This window comes from Melospiza georgiana, chromosome 1, assembly GCF_028018845.1.
Source record: "Melospiza georgiana isolate bMelGeo1 chromosome 1, bMelGeo1.pri, whole genome shotgun sequence".
Classification (NCBI taxonomy): domain Eukaryota; kingdom Metazoa; phylum Chordata; class Aves; order Passeriformes; family Passerellidae; genus Melospiza; species Melospiza georgiana.
Window position 1 is genome coordinate 78,003,363 of NC_080430.1, and position 19,653 is coordinate 78,023,015.

The following is a 19,653-nucleotide window of genomic DNA, read 5'->3' on the forward strand; positions in this document are numbered from 1 at the left end:
TGCCAAAGCCAAAGGATCCCTCTCTCATAATTTTATTCTATTATATTCAAATTGTCATTTTTTGTAAGGCTTTCTTTCTGAAGACCATTTGGGTGACATTAGCAGTTGAAGTTTGAAAATGCACCTTGAAACTTCATGCAGCATACAAACTCCTATCAATATATCATGTGTCAAACATACCAACTAAATCAAGTAACTTCAGTCAGGTTATTCCATAATGTTATAAGTTTCCATAAGAACAGCTAATGTCAGTATCTGTCTGGTAGAATCACATCAGCATTTTCTGTTGCTTCAAATTGAATTGTTATGGTAAGGTAAGTGAAAGAAATTATAAAATGTCATATGCTTGGGTGTCTAGACATTCTGTTTAAAAGCATCACTAAAAGCTTTTCACACTGAGGTCAGTGACACATGCTGGGATGATTCCTTAAATAAGTTTCATCAAGTGTACTAACTTAAGAGTAGCTATTTATTTTAAATTATACCATTAAAAAAGATTATCAGATTTTGATTCAGTGTAACTTTTGTAATATTGATTTCAGTGATACTGGATGAAGATCTGATAGGTATTAGGATGAAGATCTTAAAGGTATTAGGAGGCTGTGTACTTTCTTTGTTTATGACAATTGTCTTGTACTGTTTTGTAGCTGAGTTTTTCCACTGAAAATCTTGAGACGTGAGCATACTAGTACAGGAAGAGTACGATGATAAAGACGGCTTGAAGCTTTTAATGTAAAAGAAAATTTTCCTGGGAAGAAAAAATATTCTGACCATAGCAGAGACACGTGCTTCTATTTAAAATGGTGTTGACTGCTTTATGTCAATTAACTTCAACTTCTACAGTGTGCAATCACTAAGAAGAAACTGTTTTATAATGTCTTGCACAATAGTTCAGTATCTGTTTAATTCTCATGTAATTTGTATGAAAATAGAGAAAGTGGTCAGAAAACAAAGTCAAAGTGAGGTGATGATTTATCTGTTAGACAACGATGAAGACAATGTATGTCGTCCTGTATGCCATGCCCCTGCAAAGATTCTCTGTACTATTGCTTTACTGAGCTGAATTTTTTTTTTCTTCAGACTACTTCAGGACAGGAATAAGTCAGACATGAGATAGCATTAATCCAGTTTTACAGAGGAAGAAAATTGCAGTCCTTATTCTCTTTGAGACTCATTTTATTCCAGAAGACATGTGGATGCAGGCACTATTCTTTCCTGTATAAAAATCAAGATCTGAATATGGTATGAAGTACGCTGATAAATTTTTTTATACTCCTATAACTTTTAATACATTAAGTCAAGACTCTCCATCCTCTCTGTACAACTACAGCTGCTCTAAGTTTAATAACTTGATTGGAATTCATTATATGTGAAGCTGTTACAGCACGAGACCTTTTTGAACCTTTTAAGGACTTGTATAACTGTAACATACTGGACATCAATCTGTTTATTCCACAATTCCTATAAACATCAATTTTTGCAATTTAATGTGAAAAAATAGTTTAGTGATACTGCAAATCAAATTATTTTTATAATGCTTGTGGTGATCATTTGCCATAACCTTTTCTGTGTTGTTGTTAATCCAAGTCCTTATCATTTATAGTACCTCTTCAGTTTCTAGCTTCACCTACTTGCCTAGAGTAAGTTCAAAATAAATTCCAGAGAATTCCTACTGCTAGTTCTAACTTCCCCACACTCACAAGGATTCTGTTTGAATTGTAAACTGAACATGAGAACTGTATCATCAGCTGGATTTTTTTTTCTGTGTATTTAGGACTAATTCAAGTCCCAGTGATGTGAACCTGAATTTTCTTATTGACTTTCCAATAAGGTGGAGGCAGTGCTTCTAACTCTGGTTCTTTAATGCCTAGTGCAGTAACTAGGAAGAAATAAAGTATATCTCAGTTATTAATCATATTCAACCAACTCAATGAGCATTAACCATACCCAACTCAACGCCAGAGTTGGAGTAATTGCAAATGTATCACTCAAGAGAGAAGTGATAGTAATTGCAGCTCATGGTTCCCCCTTTCATAATGAAAAAGAAACAAATTCTTAAATTATTAAAATTGGCAAATAAATTAGCATTATTCATCCCTTATTTTTATATGAAATTCTAGAAAAAATTAGTGGTCACCATAATAGAGACAGTGAAGTAATCAAAATACAAACCCATATCCCTTTATACTACTTTAAGTCCTTTTCTTAATGTTAGACCCTCCAAACTTGAATAATGTTTCCTTATTTTGATATGACAGCAACTTGCTGTCATCCTGATAATTCTTGTCAGTAATTAAGTTCTTTCTTGATGAGAATGAGAGGGAAATAGAAGAGCAAGTTTTTTCATGAAATTGCTCTGTATGTCACTTCCATGCTCACAGCTTAAACTTTGTCTTGCAGGTAGCCAGAAGATGATTCCCACTTAAACACAAGAGTAGAGTTGAATAGAAAAAAAAAAAAAAAAAAAAAAAGAGAAAATGAGAAGAGTTAGGTAGTCTTTTAGTTGTCAGTTTTAGTAGTAAGCAAATGTGAATTTCCTTAGTGCACTTAACTTGAAAAAATCAAATTTAAAGTTGACACCATGGTTCTCTATTCCTTAAGGAATATAAAATACCGAGCTCTTTGAAGTTACAGGCACTATCTGCCTGTCAGTCAATAGCAGTGAAGTTTCAATGATCTTTGTGTACTTTAAAGAGGTATATTTGAAGAGCATCTGATAACAGAATTCACTCCTTATGTCACACTTTAATTTGCAAGGCCATTGCCAAAAGTGAAAACATAAAAGTCTGAAGCCTATCCTATGAAAGGGGTGATGATCCAATTCACATTTGGAAAGGAAAACAACGCAGTTATACAAGCTGGTCCCATAATGGCTCTAACTTTACTCAAGGCATGTGCTGTAGTCCCATGTCTTCTTCAAGAGGCATACAAAGGAAATCAAAAATCATTATGTTTCTTTTATTCACCAGTTATGTGTTATGCTAAGGCGAATACATTAATTGTTGTTCGGCATATTCTCAAGGGAGCAGACAGAAGATCAGATCTATATCCCAAACTTTGATTGGGAAATTCTAGGTTCTCATAAGCAAAACGTTAAGAGACAAAATTAGGTCTCAGTCTTGCTGAAACATGTAGTACCAGTTGCCTGTATAGTTTTGGAATGCTTCCTCTGGAAGAGAGTAGAAAGAAAAAGTTTATTCCTGTGTGAAAAATGCTATAAAATTTCTTCCAACTGCCTTTTGAAATTGAAAATTCAGGAACTTAAAGCTTTCCAGAGCTTAATGGGGAGTTTCTGTCAAAGGTATCTCAAAATGGGAGAGGCAGGACCACGGAGATTTGCAGAGATGATGTGCACTATGAAAAGTATGGACTACACTCCTCACCTTGCCTAAAGATAGAGTTGAGCATTTGGAGTCTAAGGTGGGCCTTTGAGACAAACTTCAATTGCAACCCAAATTTTAGGTTGGCCAAGCGTTCCACAATCTTCTATTTCACTTTTCCAATTCCTGAATTTGGAAGATTTTTTTGGCATAGAAGTGTAGCTGCATAGAAGAGCTAGCCAAGAACATATCCCTGCCTTTCCAAAGCAAGACAAAATACATGAGCTTATAAGAAAAGGAACATTTGCCTATGTACCTCAAATGAGAGTTCATTTTATTTTTTTTTATGTGTGTAAGGAAATTCACAAGGTGCAGGGCTTTGTGAAATAAGTTGACACATTTAACCAACAAAAAGGGCATGTTACATTTGGTTTCATGAACATTTGAATATCTGTGGGTTGCTGGTAATTCATCAACCCTGTAACACAATTTTAAAATTGTGATTGTCAAAGGTATTATGTCCAAATACAGACTTATGTCAAGGGATAAAACATATTCAAGTAGACAAAATATTAAGTGAAAATGTTCTTTAAAAGACTAACATTTAATTTCAGTTTGCCTGAAATATGTTGTCTGAGTTTCTTTTTGTATTTAATTTGCATTTTGGGCTTTAAAAAACATTAAACTGTCATGGTGAGAGCTGTAGATTTGAGACTACTAAAGAGACTTTTTTCCAAAAATGTGAAAATAAGTAGTATAATATCCATCATCAGGTAGGCATCAAGAAATTATGCAAGTAGAAATGATAGAATTATTTAGGTTGGAAAAGACTTTTAAGATCATCAAGCCCAACTACAAACCTTATACTGCCACTGAATCATGGACCAAAGTGCTACACCTACATGTCTTTTAAACACCTCCAGTGATGGTGACTCCATCATTTTCCTGGGTAGCCTGTTCCAGTGCTCAACAGCACTTTCCATCAAGAAATTTTTCCTGATATCTAAACAAACTTTCTTCTGATGCAACTTGAAGCCATTGTTACTTGGAAGAAGATATCAACCCTCATCTCACAACAACCCCCTTCAGATAGTAGAAAGGACTGGTAAGTTCTCCTCAGAGCCTCCTTCTCCCGCAGGGTAAACAACCCCCAGCCCTGTCAGCCGCTCTTCACAGGTTTGTGTTCCAGGCCCTTCCCCAGCTCCATTGCCCTTCCGAGGACATGCTGTGAGGGTCCCAGAACAGAACACAGGATTTGAGGCGTGGCCTTACCTTGTGAGTACAGGGGGACAATCACTGCCCTGCTCCTGCTGGCCACACCATTGCTGATGCAGGCCAGGATGCCACTGGCCTTCTTGGCCCCCTGGGCACAACTGGATAAGGTTCCCCTGGTGGTCAGTGAGCACTCCCAGGTACTTTCCTGCTGGGCTGCTTTCCAGCTGCACCCAGCCTGTAGTGCTATAGTGCTGCAGGAAGTTGTTGTGACCCAAATGCAGGACCCTGCACTTGGCCTTGTTGAAGCTCATACAAGTGACCTTGTCCCATTGATCCTGCCTGTCCAGATCCCTCTGCAGAGCCGTCCAGCAGATCAACACTGCTTCCCAAGTTTGTGTCACCTGCAAATGACTGAGGGGGCACTCAATCCTCTAGTCCATGTTCTTGATGAAGACATTAAACAGGACTAACCCCAAAACTGAGCCCTCAGGAATCCTACTAGTGATCGGGCCGCTAGCTGGATGTAAACATTTTTCAGTCTCAGCTATCCAGCCAATTTTCTACCCAGCAAACTGTGGACCTGTCCATGTCATGAATAGCCGGTTTCTCCAGAGGAATGCTGTGGGAGACAGTGTCAAAGGATTTACTGAAGTCCAGGTAGAAAACATCCTTTCCCTCACCCACTTAAGGGTGTTCAATTGCCATGGAAAGGAAATCTACTTGGTCAAGCAGGGCCTGCATTTTCTAAACCCACGCTGACTAGGCCTGAACATCTGGTTGTTTTGTACATGTCATGTGATAATGTTCAAGATTATTTGCTCCATTCCTTTTAATGACACTGAAGTCACACTGGCAGGTTTGTAGTTCCCCAGATCCTCTTTCCCACCCTTTTTATAGATGACCATCACACTGGTCCACTAGGACCTCCCCAGTTAACCAAGATGATGATGGAAAGTGGTTTAGTGAGCACTTCTGCCAGCTTCTTAAGTACTCTTGGGTGGATTCCGCCCAGCTCCTTAGACTGTGTGTGACTAAGTGCTATAGCAGGTCACTGACCATTTCCCATGTGTTATGGGGGCTTCATTCTGCTCCCCATGCCTGTTTTCCCGCTCAGGGGGCTGGGCACCCAAAGGTACCAGGTCTTGCCATAAAAACTGAGGCAAAGAAGTACCATTAAGTACCTTGGACATTTACTCAACTTTTGTCATTATATTTCCTCTTCCATCCAACAAACAATGGAGATTCTCTTTAGACCTCCTTTTATTGCTGATGTGTTGAGAGAAACATTTTTAATTTTATTAGCAGTGGCCAGATTTAAGTTCTAAGTGGGTTTTTGACTTTTCTGATTTTCTCCCTGAACAACATCACAATATCCTTTTAGTCCTCCAGAATTCCCTGCCCCTTTTTCCAGAGGTCATAAACCTAGAATTTTACACATTTATGTGTGTGGTTAATCAAGAGCTATGGTGAGCAGTTGCCTGGATCAGGAATTTCTAGCAGAGGTATGATAGGAGTTGGTAGCAATTAAGCTACAATTCACTGTCAAGCTTTATTATGTTGTGATGGAAGAGTCTGATTTTCCATTTAGTATCAACAAATCTTTGTGTTGGTATGATTGTATGTGTGTAACTGCTTGAATAGCAAATGCAATTAAGAACATCTACTGGTGTACAGATTGGAAGGTAGTAATGCATTAGAATTGAGAAATCATAGATCACTAAGACTTGAAACTGTTCTAATGTAAATTTTGATTTTCTTTTTCATCAGGAGTTATTATTTCTTTATTTCATCCACATTACCTTTAAATGAAATGCATTCAGGTTTTTTTATATCTGACATTCCTGGGGTTATTTTCATAGTTGTTCCTAAACTACTACTTCTGCTTGCTTTTGTAAGATATTAAGGTTCTTTAACCAAAAAGACTTCCAAGCCTATTTAAGCATGTGGCTACTACGGATGAGCACAGTAAGTCTACTGACACGCTTAATTTAAAACCACACTTAAGTGATTTGCTAGTAAAAAGTATGTGAGCATATGGAGCTGTATAGTCTTCCAGTTCACAATTTCAATATGAAACTGCTCTGAAAAAAGTGTGTTCCATGTTAACAGAAAAAGAAAAGGTATAAAAATATTTCCTTTTCTGCCTTGGGCCATCACAGCACGACTCCAACAGGTGGTGAGTAGCTGTGTCCTTCTCTAAAGTCTGTTTCATAACTCTAAGCACTAGATAGCTCTTTGTATCAATACTTTTTATTTGCTGTTTTTGTATTTTTCATTTCAAAAGTCATCGTAAAGTTAGCCTGTGTAAAATAGCTGCAAAATTCAAGACAAAATTGGCCGAAGTCATAAATCAAAGATTGGCATGATTTCTGATATTTTAAATTATTTTCTGTAGAAAGCAGCAGTTGGAAAAAAGGACAATGAACATGCAGAATTTCATACAAAATTTTGAGTAAGAATTCAGACAGGTGTTTGTTTTTTTTTTTTTACCAAACTGACTGAATTTAACCTAATTTACTCAAGACCATATTAAATCTCTGTACCCAAATGCATTGCTAGATTGAATGAGAAGTTGTGAGGTTTTTTGTACACTGGAAACAAATTCCTACATCTGTGATTTTTGAGGGGCATATTAGTTACTCAGTCATAAGTTTCTGGAAATGATTGAAAAGGATCCAGGACACAGAAGGTTTTAAACTCTTTTTTTACGCATTAGCGTTGGGAAGTGTTCTTTTGTCTCAGTGCCCTGTGATAACATGTCTGTGACCCTCAAGTCTGTTCCAGGCCCTCATGCCCTACTTTAAATTTCAGTAAACATTGATTTTTGCAGAGGTGCTTCCAGCTACCTAAAGACAAAGTCCTAAATTTCAACTTTAGTTTATAAGCATACATAAGGGAAAGGAAAAGGAAAGGGAAAAGGAAAGGGAAAAAGAAAGGAAAGGGAAAAGGAAAGGAAAAGTCTTTTGCATCAGGTACAAGAACTGCTCGGTCGATTTTTTCATGTATATCCAATTTATCTACCTAAGCTATGGTGATTAAGGCATCTATATAAATTGATGGAAAAGGAAAATCAGTTTCTTCACAGAATTTATGAAACTATAATTGTTAGTTTTACCCTGATGTGAATTCTCTTTGGAGAGGCTGTATATGTTTATGAACTTTTTTGGTGCCATGTTTTGCACTCAATGAGTATTTTTTTTCCTCATTAAATTTTTGCAATTGAATTGCTTGTTAATTTTAAGATATGCAATTGAATTTGAACTAATTATTTTTTCCTTTTTAATTTTTTAAAATTTATTTTTATTTTCATCAAGCAACTGCACTATCTTTATTGTCTAAATATTTTAATGCAATTATGGCTTAATTTAATTACAGAGGGATGGTCACAACCATAGGTTATTTACAGTAGTGTAAATAAAACAGATTAAGAGGAAAGTACAGGTAAAATTTCATGGATTATTACCCACAAGTACTTTGTAAAAACTTTTTTTAAGTCTTTGTTACAATGAGAGTGAACGACCTTTTGAGGGTTGTTCATAAAGGTTGAGAATAAATAAATTACTGACAATATGAGGACCTTCTTGACAAGAGCTTTCAAAAAGTATAAAAAGAAATGTTATATTTGAAGTTTTTATATGAAGTGAGAGAGCACAATCCAAACCAAGTTCTTTGGAAAGGGACAATCTTTTTAAAGCAGTGGCTATTGGATTTCATTCAAACTGTCCCCCGCGACAGTAAAGTAGCATCTTTTAGATTTATTCTAAAATAAATAAGAGAGGAGAGAGTTTTTCTGATATCTGTCTCTCTTAACAGTTCTACAAAATGAAGGAGCAAGCTAGAAAAAAAATACTCATTCTCTGTGTAGAATTTTCTGCTTAATAGGTCTGGAATTACACACCTGATCAGCAACATTGAAAGTTCCCTTGGATTTTTCTGTCTACCTTTACTTATGCTGAACAGAATAGGAACTTCATTTTTACCTTTCAGTAATGCTAAATCCTCCAATAACTCAACTAAAAGATGATGATAAGGTAATTCACCCTGTGAATTACTGAGGTAGTAGAGAGGTTAGGTTATTTAATCTAGGGGCTGTTGTTGGTGGTGAAGTTTTCACTCCAATGAAGCCTCATTTTAATGGGTTTTATTGGAGGTCTGTTTTAACTGTCCAGGGAACTAAAAATGATGAGATTCCTTTCACTGACTATAGAGATACCATGTAAATAAATAAAATTTGAAGATTCAGCTCAAATACCATAGTATGTATCTTGGATACTACATTTCTAAGTTGGGAAGGTTGCTTGAATGTTGTGCAGATGTGCTGAATTTGATGTGGAACACAGATTGGCCTGGGGAAGAGAACAAAATCATGTTAGAAATTACTTTGAGACCATGAGGTTAATTTATTTGTGCATATATATATTTTTTGGCTATTATCAGAGATAGAGTTTATAAACCTTTCAAATATGTAACATGATATCCAGCTGGGATCAGTTTAAGATTTGAAATTTGAGTTTATTCCCAGTCAAGATAAACCATTACTATTATAATTTATTGTTATAAATTATTAAGTAACTAACTATGTAGTTACTTTTTAGTAAATACACTCTGCAGCTTGCTTTCCCTCAGACGCTAAAATTCATTAAAATAAGTCATTATCTTATAAATATTACATGAATTTAGGTAGCAGCAAAATGTTATTCACTTAGAAAATGCCTATAACAATCTTTTATTTTCATACTTTTGTACATATGTATTAAAAATAATGTGGTAATAATTTACCAAACATCATCTTTGATAAAAATACTTCACTCTCCAGTTTTCTCTTCTCTATCCATACTCTGCAATATGTTTTGAAATTAGTTAATCCACAGATATCTCAGAGGCATTTCTCTTATTACTTGCATTCAAGTTTCAATGTCAGTAACAGTATTGACTTCCAAAAACTCTTTTCACTTGAAGAAATCAGTAGTCCAGTGTGTTTCCTGCCTTAAAAACATTTATTCTTTACCAAGATGAAAAAGGTACTCCAGTAGTGTATTTCTGTTTCTCATCTTGCTTATTATGGTGAAATGCGTATTTGGAATAAATAAACAAGTGAAGTTTATATATAAGAGGAAAATGCACTCTCTTTTGTGCTAATTGCCCTTATAAAGCATTTTTTGTCACATGCTCATGATTCCTTTCATAAATTCTCCTAAGTCTGCATCTAAATTGTAGATCTCCAAGGGTTTGGCAATTTACATGTACACAGCATAGAGTGAATGCCTACATGTGCATTTATGTAATTTCTCTCTCTCCTCTTCCCCACTGAGATATTGAGTGTGATGCAAAATATTAGAATTAAATACTCCAGTTTTCTGGGTGGTCACCTTACTTTTCCATCAGTTATACTAAAAATAACATCTCTTGAAATGGAAGCATTTTGTATTTGTGTCAGCTACTGGTTATGTTCTTCTGGCCTCATGTGGAATTTAGTAGGAAAAGCTGTGTGTTCTTTGTGGAAATAAGGCAGGAAAAACAGAACATGAGGATATTTTTAGAACTTTTCATATATTTTTAGTTGATTCTCTATGTTTCAGGCTGAGTACTTACAGGGAGTAGTACAAGGTGTAGTACAAGATTACACTAGACCTTCATTCAGGATGATCTTTACAGGTTACTCACGGTTTCACACAGAACTTCATAAAGCACAATAGCTGAAACCTCTTGGAAACTGAATGTTACATTTGTCAAATAGAAGGTTTGAGCACCAATAATTTGAAACCTTAAGGAAAGATTAACAAAATGACCTAAAGGCAATTACGGATCATCATCTTCCAAATAGATCTGCACTAGTGGTCTCTTTAATAGGTACATTTATAGAGGTGAAGTTTCTTGTCCTTTACCCACATGTATATGTCTTCAGTTTGGGGACATATCCTGTATTTTATCTTGGGGAAAAAAAAAAGCTACCACATTTATCTGTCTTTGCATTTTCTCATGAAACAAACAATGCCTTCACAATTCTGTGTCTCTGAAACTAATCTGATCTTCAGAAAGTGGGATTGATGAGAGTTAGGAAAATGATTATCAGTAAAAGATGAAGCAGTAGAAAGATTGTGTATTTAACATAAAAGTTGTTTTTTGTTTTTGAGACTGAAAGTCATTTTCAAATGAGGGGCAGAGTATCATAAGTTTTTCTCTGAGCAGGTCTTTGGTCTCACCTTGTATTTTGTGTTTTAGGGTTGTATTTTTTGGCATGCATTTTAATATTTTTCCTTGATGGTTGTTTTGTTTGAATAAACATGTTTACTGAGGTTATTATCCTCCTGCTGTGAGGATAGGAGGTAATATAGATTTTGAATATTCACAAGGAACATAAGTTTACTGACCTGTGTTTAATGATCAAGAGCAATGATTTATTATATCAGACCTTAATGATGGCTGTTAAGGGGTTTTTAATTGTAGGGATTCAATGCAAAATCATGCTTCTGGCATTCACCAGTCGCTCTCTGTCCTGGTTTGCTTTTGTGAGGTCACTCAATGTCACTGTGGCTCCCCTTCTCGCTGGGACAAAGTACCCTGAGAATAATATTCCTGGCTAATCTTCTGACATGCTTATGTTTCATATATTCTCAGCATATACAGGCACTCCTGGAATATGAAGCAAGACCCTCAAAACATGTTGACTCACCAACCACACAAGCATGCTGAAAAATTATGCATTAGCTTACACTGATTAAAATTGGTCTTGTCTGAACAAATTAAGGGGTCTGCTCTCTCATCCATATGCATGGCTAGTTCTCATTAATGCTAATAGAGACTATGAGCATACATGGATGGGAGAACACACCTATGAGGCTAACTGTACACTTTCAGTTTGGTTTATTTCTGCAACAGCCATAAAACACTTCAGTGTTAAGTATTTCAATAATTTAGAGAAAGATCAAAGGGGAGAAAGCTCAATATTGTGCCTTTTCTTGTACATTACTGTGGTAAATAAATAAAACAATACGCCTTATCTCTGTAAGTTGAGGGACAAGTAGTTATTTTTACCTGCTACTGGCTTTTTATAGTCCCTATTAGCAAATTCAGATTTCTGCCTAAAAACACAGATGCCTGTGTTTTTAGGCAGAAATAAAGAAAAAAACAAAATAATTTGTCCAAAAATGTTTCATCCTCCCAAAACACTGAAAAATTGATGTATATTTGTTACAATATGGTTATTAAACTTTTTAAAGAGATGCCTCTGCCCGAATTAAGGTGCAAACAACACCATGTGCTGAAGTCAAAAGTATGGATGTTATTTAACAGTATAAATGAGGGAGAGAGAGAATGAGATATAAAGAAATAGAAAAAAGAGTTGGAGTGGGGGGTGAGAAGGAGAGTGACAGAGACAGATTAAATAGAAAATATCACCACTCCCATTGATTGTCTTCTCCCAGGCTTCTGAGTGGCGAGGGTCCTGCAAAACACACAGTTCTGTGGAATAATATAGGTTCAGGCCAGGTGAGAATGTCCAGGTACCTTCCCCGACAGGGGGGCAGGGGCCAAGTTTGACGCTGTCTCTTGCAAGAGATTGTGGGTCTGCAGCATCACTTTGTGTCCCGTGCAACGCTCCAGTTCAAGGCCTCAGCAATGGGGAGAAGTTCAGGGGGTCTTTGTTGGGCTGTGACGCCTCCTCAGCTGCCTCTCACGTGAACGTTCCATGGATTGGGGTGGGGGGCTGGGGTTTACAGCTGAGACAATTTGTGTAAGGGAGGGTAGGTGTTCACTGCCTCTCACCTGAGGTTATGCTACATATCCAAAAACTCTCTCCCCATACCCCTTGTCCCTGAAGCCAGCCAGAACTGGTATCTTTCTTGATACATTCTTCTCCCTCGGCCTTATGTATTCCTCCCTAAATCTGAGCTAAATGGACAATAGTGTCACCTTTATCTTATCTCAAATTCCATTGGGCAGTTTAATTCACAGTCTAAAATTCCAGGCCAGAGGCATATTCAGGGAGGGATGGGCTTTGGTGGTCACACCTTCTCTACACAATTTTACCATAATGGGCAAACAGGTCCTTCATAACAGTGTTTAAGCAATTAACAGTAATTAAAGTCTCTCACAATATTAAATCTACTATTATCATCTTCAAAATTTTACAATTACAATTTATTTATCGTAAATACCATTTACTGTATTTGGTCATGTTCTTGCGCTTCATGCAGCATATCAGCTGTAATGAAGAATTCCCATGAATTAGTCCATTCATATTCTGTTAAGTGTTCTCACAACATATTTTGTCAAGGCATTTTAAATATTTGAATAATACTGTAAAAATAGTGTTGTGCTATCAGACAGTAGGAGATTAATTAGCATTCTTTACAGTCTGAGCTACACTGGGATAGAAGAAGCGCACATTACAAGGTCTGGTGCCTCAAGGGATTTTGTTCTCTGCATACAAGGGCTTTAAAACAGCCCCACTGTGAGGGGCTGGTTTGGATCTTTAATTGTAAGGATTGCCAAGTAAAAATTAATTGATTCATGATTACTAAAACACACCAGTCAGAGTTTTGGCAATGCTTATATCTTTAGCTGCTTTCATAAAGCTCACAATCTATTCTGGGCTGTAAATTCCTTGATGCAATATTGCAAAAAAATTGCTAAATTCATCTCTTTTCTTCTCAATTCGAAGAGACTTTGTGCATACTACTGACTATCTAAGCCTCAGATTCTAGTGGTAAAATAAGTCACTGGATATGATGGAGGATTGCAAAACTGACAATTTTAGATAATTGTCGTGGGTGAGGTAGACACAGGAACAGAACCACACTGCTTAATGACATATAATATAAAACGTATTTGTAGGTAGAATGGGACCACTGTGCAAGGATGTCCTCCATGAAAGGCTGCTGTTGTTGCTGCTTGTTGCTTTCTAGCACAGCTGACTGGTGTAGGTAACCAGTGTTTTAATTAGTGACATCACAATTTCCTTTTACTTTCTCCATAGCTGTAGCCATCTGGACATTGATACATAGGTTACTGTCACCTCCTGGCTTCCTGCTCCGAAATGTGTTACCAGGGCACAAATTTGTTCTTATTCTTTATTTCTTTTCTCTGCATACCTAATCATCAGAGCAGGCCAGGTGTAGCCCACAGCTTTGAGAGATGCCTCTGCATAGAAGCAGTTTGTCTTTGGTTTGATTTTAAAGCACATACCAGAGTCATGTAACAGTTCAATCTGGGCACTAGGCAAATTCAGTCAAGGTCTTAGTCATTCCAGTGGTGTTGTGGTGGTTTTACATCAGGTGGAAATTAAATTACAAATAAGCTACTTGCCTTCCCCTCTGCCCCTTCCAGTACGAGAGGGACAAAGGCAGAGACTGGGAGATGAGATAACAATTTACTGAAAACAAAAAGCAGTGGAATAAGAAACACACAGTAACAGCAGCAATAGTATTAACAAAAGTGTACAAAAAGAGAAGGTGCTTTTTCCTCCCAAAATACCCATAAACTTAGTTCTGTCTGCCTGCCAGGACAAATACAAGATGGTGGCTGTTCCCGTGCTGCCGGCTGGCCCTGTCCCAAAGCCCAAGGCAATGGAAAACAACAATGGCCAAACCCCTGCAAACTGCACCAACTGTGTCATGCTTGCCACTGCTCTGCTGCTCAGGCTCCTCTGGGGCTGTGCCTACACACCACGCTGGCTCTACCGGGCTCAGCCACACAGCCGTGTCTTGGAGGAAAAGGAGGGGATGGATGGAGGCAGCAGAGGATGGGGTTGACTGGGCTGATGCTGACAACCTTCCCACTGGAGAGAGGGAAGCAAAATGGCAGAACTTCCCGGATGTGCTCACCTTTTCTTACCCCCTCTCTTCAACCAGGGCAGGTGCTTTCAGATAGGTTTTACCCTTTAGCAAAAGGTTTTACCCTTTGAAAATTACCATTCTTTGCGAACTTGGTCTGGACTTGCTGATGAGGGAGGGGCGCTTTTAATCTGCTTCTGATCATAAAGATGCACAAAGAAGAATTCTTCACTTGCCTGCTTCTTTTAACTTAGTCTAGCTTGTAACTTGAAACAATATAATTTGTTACACACCAGAATCATACAGACAATTTTGAAAGACTTGGGATTTTGAGTTCTTAATTAACGTGATGAACAGAGTTTTGTTTTTTTTATCTTACATTAATCTACAAAGACATCAACTCCCATGAATTAACAGAAGTAATAATGTCTTTGAGAAGAAATGGAGGCTTTGAAGCAGAGTTTTGTTCAGTAGAGTGCTTCAAGGTCACTGGTGGAGGTCACTCTTGATCTTAATAATTTTAAAAACTGAAATTAAAACCCTTGTGCAGTAAGAGGCAAATAACACAGATTTGAAATATAGTAAATAATTTCTTCCATAGTACATGATCCAGAAATAAAGCAGTTACTTTTCTATAGAAGTTTAGAATGTGTTCTGCCAGACGAAAGACAAAGAAAAATCCATTACTTTGATGGAATATGAATATTCTGTTGAATAATATTTTAGTTAGGGGGAAAAAAAAGAGTAAAATTGCAGGTTTTGTAATGAATGTTTCCTGCAAATATGTCAGACCTATTTGCAGCTTAGACCAGATGTCTCTGAAGCAATTCAGGTTTATCAAGGACTAGAATGACACAGAGTAAGTGACAGAGTTTGTTTTACAAGGTCAGCCAGTCCCTGGCTTTTGAGGCACAGGAAGGAGGTTACCAACGTAATTAAGGCATAAAAATTAAAACCAACATTAATTACTTAGGAAGAAGAGGAGACACTAAGTGCTTCCATTTGCTTTGTGCATGCGTTCTCTGGTGCTGAACTCCCATGTGTGGGACACACCATCTTCTGTCTCAGGGACATCTCAGGAGTGCTTCCTCTGATTTAACTTGCCTGATGGGCTGTCAACATGTTCCCTCAGTTCCTATGTCTGGGCTGGTTTTAGCTCGATCCAACTCTTTACTCTCATGTTCCTGAAGGTTGCTTCTAGCCAGCCTCTGCAGATTTCCACTAGTGTTTACAGAAAGAGTATGGTAGAGCTGGTTTGGTCTGGGAAATACAGGACAGGAGAGAATTAAAGCTGAGTTGGGGAGTAAATACACGTTTAGTACCTTTCTAATGCCAAAAAAAAACCCCAAAAAACAAACTAAAGAAAAAATCCTGAACTAAACAAACCAAAATGAACATAATGTTTTATTTTTCCTTCTGATTATACAGTCTTTTCCTCCTATTCTAATTATCTTCTTAAACATTTGCCTGTATATTGTGGAAAACTGTCTTCCAGGAATTTATATCAGGCAAAATTGTGAACGTGCTGTAGATTCTAGAGAAATTAATTCCAATCTAACCATTCATATAATTTGGTAAAACTACTTCACTTAATTTTATCTCCTACAACAAATATGCATGCTTCATTAATTGACCAAAATGAATTAATGACAGAAATGTAGCTTTTGCAATTTTTCTTTAATAAGGAGAAAACAAGGACAAACAAAACCAGAATGAGAGTAGCTCATGTGGGAGATTGTAAATTGATTTTCTTTTGAGATAGATAAAAAGGATTCTATTTCTGTTCAGTGCTGGCTTATTTGAGTATTTGTGCTGGTTCAAGAACCTGCTGCTAACAAGATGAGTTACAGAATGCTTTGTAGTCATTCTTGTGCATCCATAGTAATGTGAAATACCATTGAAGAATATGAAGAATTCAAGAATACAACATTTGTGGTTGGTTTGTTAAAAAGAAGATGGATATATAGATCAATGTGAAAACTTGTGACAGACAATAATTTGCTTATACTTTTAAATGACGGAAGGACCTTAGAAAGTCAGGAGAGAGGGCTTTAAGTTTAGGGTTTTTTAAACTTTTTTTCTCTGGTTTATATTGCCTGCAATGGTTTAGGTTAAATGGAAATTTTATCATGTCCTAATCTTACACTAATGCTATAATTACCATTTTGTAGTGCAATCCATAAATTCCTTCTGGTCACATAGAAGAAGATAAGCATCTGTCTTCTTACAGGAAGTACAAAAAATACATTCATATAAACTTCTTTTGTGGAATTAGATCATTTTGTTATAATACTTCTGAAGATGTCATTTTTTGTGCACTGTAAGCCAGCTTTTTCCTCTCTGTTATGCTTAGGCAAAGCAAGTTTTTTCATAGATGTGGTTAAGGTTAGAGGTTTTCATTAGCAGCTGAATTTCCTGCTGCTTCACTGATGGTAATAGGATGAGCTTTTTAAATGGTAAGGTTATTTTTCATTCAGTACTATTCCCTTAGTTCCTTATAAAAAAAAAAAATCCCACAAAAATACCACTGAGAAGAATAATTCAGCTTGTGATTGGCACACAGTCTAGAAGCCAATATATCTTTCTTCTCCTTGGTCTAAAAGGTCCTCTATTGTAAGGATGTCATTTGTCATACCCAGTTCTTTTTAAGTAATACAATTTGGACTGTGTACATTTCGTTACTTAAGTATTTATAAATGAGGTAGTCAGTAATTTTGTTCTTTAATGCTGCATTTGGAAAAGGTGGACAAGACAACTTTAGTGTACTGGAATGTTTTATGAAGTTTTAAAGGGAATGTGAAATCTTCATTGGAAGTTCAAAGCTGTATTATGTTATAATGAACATAAATTTTTGAAAGAGATAATGCAGAATCTTCACAATAACATTATGGACAATTTCAGAGATTCATAATTGACTCATTGGTTCAAATAGCTAAATTCTAGCTTTAACTTACATTGATTGGTGGTCAGAAAAATTAAGCAACCAGCAGGAAAATTTCTACTTACATAGGAATTTTCTTTTCCCTGGTTCCAGAAAGAGAGAAAAGGAGATAAAATTTTCGGTTTTCATCAGCTATTGTCTTGAATTGTGTTGGTTTCTTAGAAAATGCAAAAAATTTTGCAATTTTTTTTTTTATTTCTTGTTACTGTTTGATTTTATAGATGTAATGGCTTATTTGAAGTGATGTTCCACAGGTGAGGGTTTCAGATCACACAAGTATAGTGGCAAAAGTGGAAAGTGTGGCAAAATTTGTTGGCAAGGTTCACTCTACTACTTCCTAGATTGTTAAAGCACACAGAGCAAAATCAGTAAAATCTAAAATCAACCAAAAATAATCTGTGTGGAGGCTTGGGATGGAAAAAGCGGAAGAATACAAAATTATGAGGATAAAAAAAAAATAAGAGAAACTCTCCTGTTGAGTAACTATGCTGAGAGCTGATCTCCTTGTCAAATATAGCGCCAGACTTGACAAATGGTTCAGGCCTGGAGGTTTTAAGAACACATAAACTCTACAGCACTTAATTGATAGCCTAATTTAAACAATTTTACCAAAGATTCTATCAAATTTACTGTAGCATATTAATAACTCACTTCTAGGCCTTACTTATGTATCTAATATATTTAAGAATCTAAGAGAGCAACATTCACATTTGGTAAGCCATTTTCACACTCATAGACACACAGAGCTAAAGGAATATGTACAAGACATATACCTGTGAAAAATTCCCATTGAATTCAGTAAGGTACTTGTGTTGGATGCCTTTGCATATTCCCAGTGGTCAGAGTTGAGTCTTGAGGAGGGGGGGATATCAGCCAAGGCTCTGTCATCATTGCTGGGTGATCCTCTAGTTACAGCAACCTTGAGACTTGGCTGGTGCTGAGAGGCATCCCGCTCAGAGGGAGATTTCTGGTCACAGCCCGCTGTGGTCCAGGAGAGCTCAGAGGGGCTCACTTAGGACTGCTGTTTATAGGGCCACAATCAACAACAGCAACAGTGTCTATCAAACCAATAAACCAAACCCAGAGAGATTTGAGTAGGAGGGTGGCCATACAGCCCCTCTGGATGTTTCTCTGTTGGTTTGGAAGTGTCTGAAAGCCCCCACTCTCCAGGCCTGCTGTGCCCTTGTCATCAGCTGCTGCTCCTGCCACCGCAGGAGTCTGACTTGTTCCAGATGGGAGCAGAGCTGTGGCAGGTTTTTGCTTTTGGAGCATCATTCTGCTCCTCGAGTGCACCTTTCTGTGCTGGGTCTGGCTCAAATCAAGCTCCTGGCTTGAAGAGGGGGCTGACATAGAAGCACATTGCTGAATCAGAGGCTTAGCATGCTGATGGATGTCACTTCATCATAACTGCATTCTACAAAACTTCCTCTGTCACTTTCAGTTTGTTAATTCATTACTATAGTCCTCTTCCAAATATCTGTTATACCTTATATTTCAGTGATGGAAGTATGTGTCTGAAGAGTGATAACGTTAAGAATGGCCAGTTTCTTGGGACATAGATGCCATAGATCAAAGCTGAGCTTTCACTGTAAATCTAAGGGAAATTAAATTTTCAATGACTTATTGCTCTGTTTTCAACTCCAAATACTCAAGCAGGATTTCAAATTAATCTGTTCCAGCATTCATGCAGTCAAACGATTGCAAAATACAAGAGCACAAATTTAATCTCTAGAAAAGATTTTTGTTGTTATGTGATTTTATTTTTTAATTCATTTAGATGTCAGAATTTTAAGACAAAAGGCTTTTATTTTGTTTTGTAATGAAGCAACTGAAAAAGCAACACTATCTTTTGGTTGAAGGCAAAGTCTGTTTCACCAACAAAGCCTAGTAACAAGGGAAGGTAGGGAATTTAAATGGTACTTTATCCAACAGAACAAAAAAAGAAAAATCCCAGTTTCCTGAGCCTTGGTAACTAATAAGACTTAGGTAATGGTGTTAGACTACTTCAATGTACACAATAAAATAAACTTAAAAGTTGAAGTATAATGAAAATATCAAGTTAGCAGTAGTTCTGAAACATAATTACAGGAGGGTCTGAAATTTGTTTGATACAAAAATGTAAAAAGAAAATCAGCTGTAAAAAATCAACACCATAGGGCAAAAAACCCCAGAAATTATCAAAATGCTTTTGTGCTTCACTTTTTCAGGAAGAGACAGTTGTAATATGTATAATTTGAAGGGGAATAGTCAGTCTGATGAGTTTAAATAGTTTTTAATGATGTTAAGAGCTTTAATTTGAATTCTTAATACTAATTTCCGTTTTGCTCCATTGGTTAGTGCTGCATGAACTATTCTGTGTGCTTTCTGTCTCTGATAAAGGTTTTTTGCTCTTTCTCAGAAGTTT

General features: G+C 36.7%; 1 protein-coding gene across 3 annotated transcripts in view; it reads left to right on the plus strand.

Annotated features, from left to right (window-relative positions):
* CDH12 (cadherin 12) overlaps positions 1-19,653 on the plus strand; it is a 539,802-nt gene that overhangs the window by 333,905 nt on the left and 186,244 nt on the right. The window lies entirely within an intron of this gene.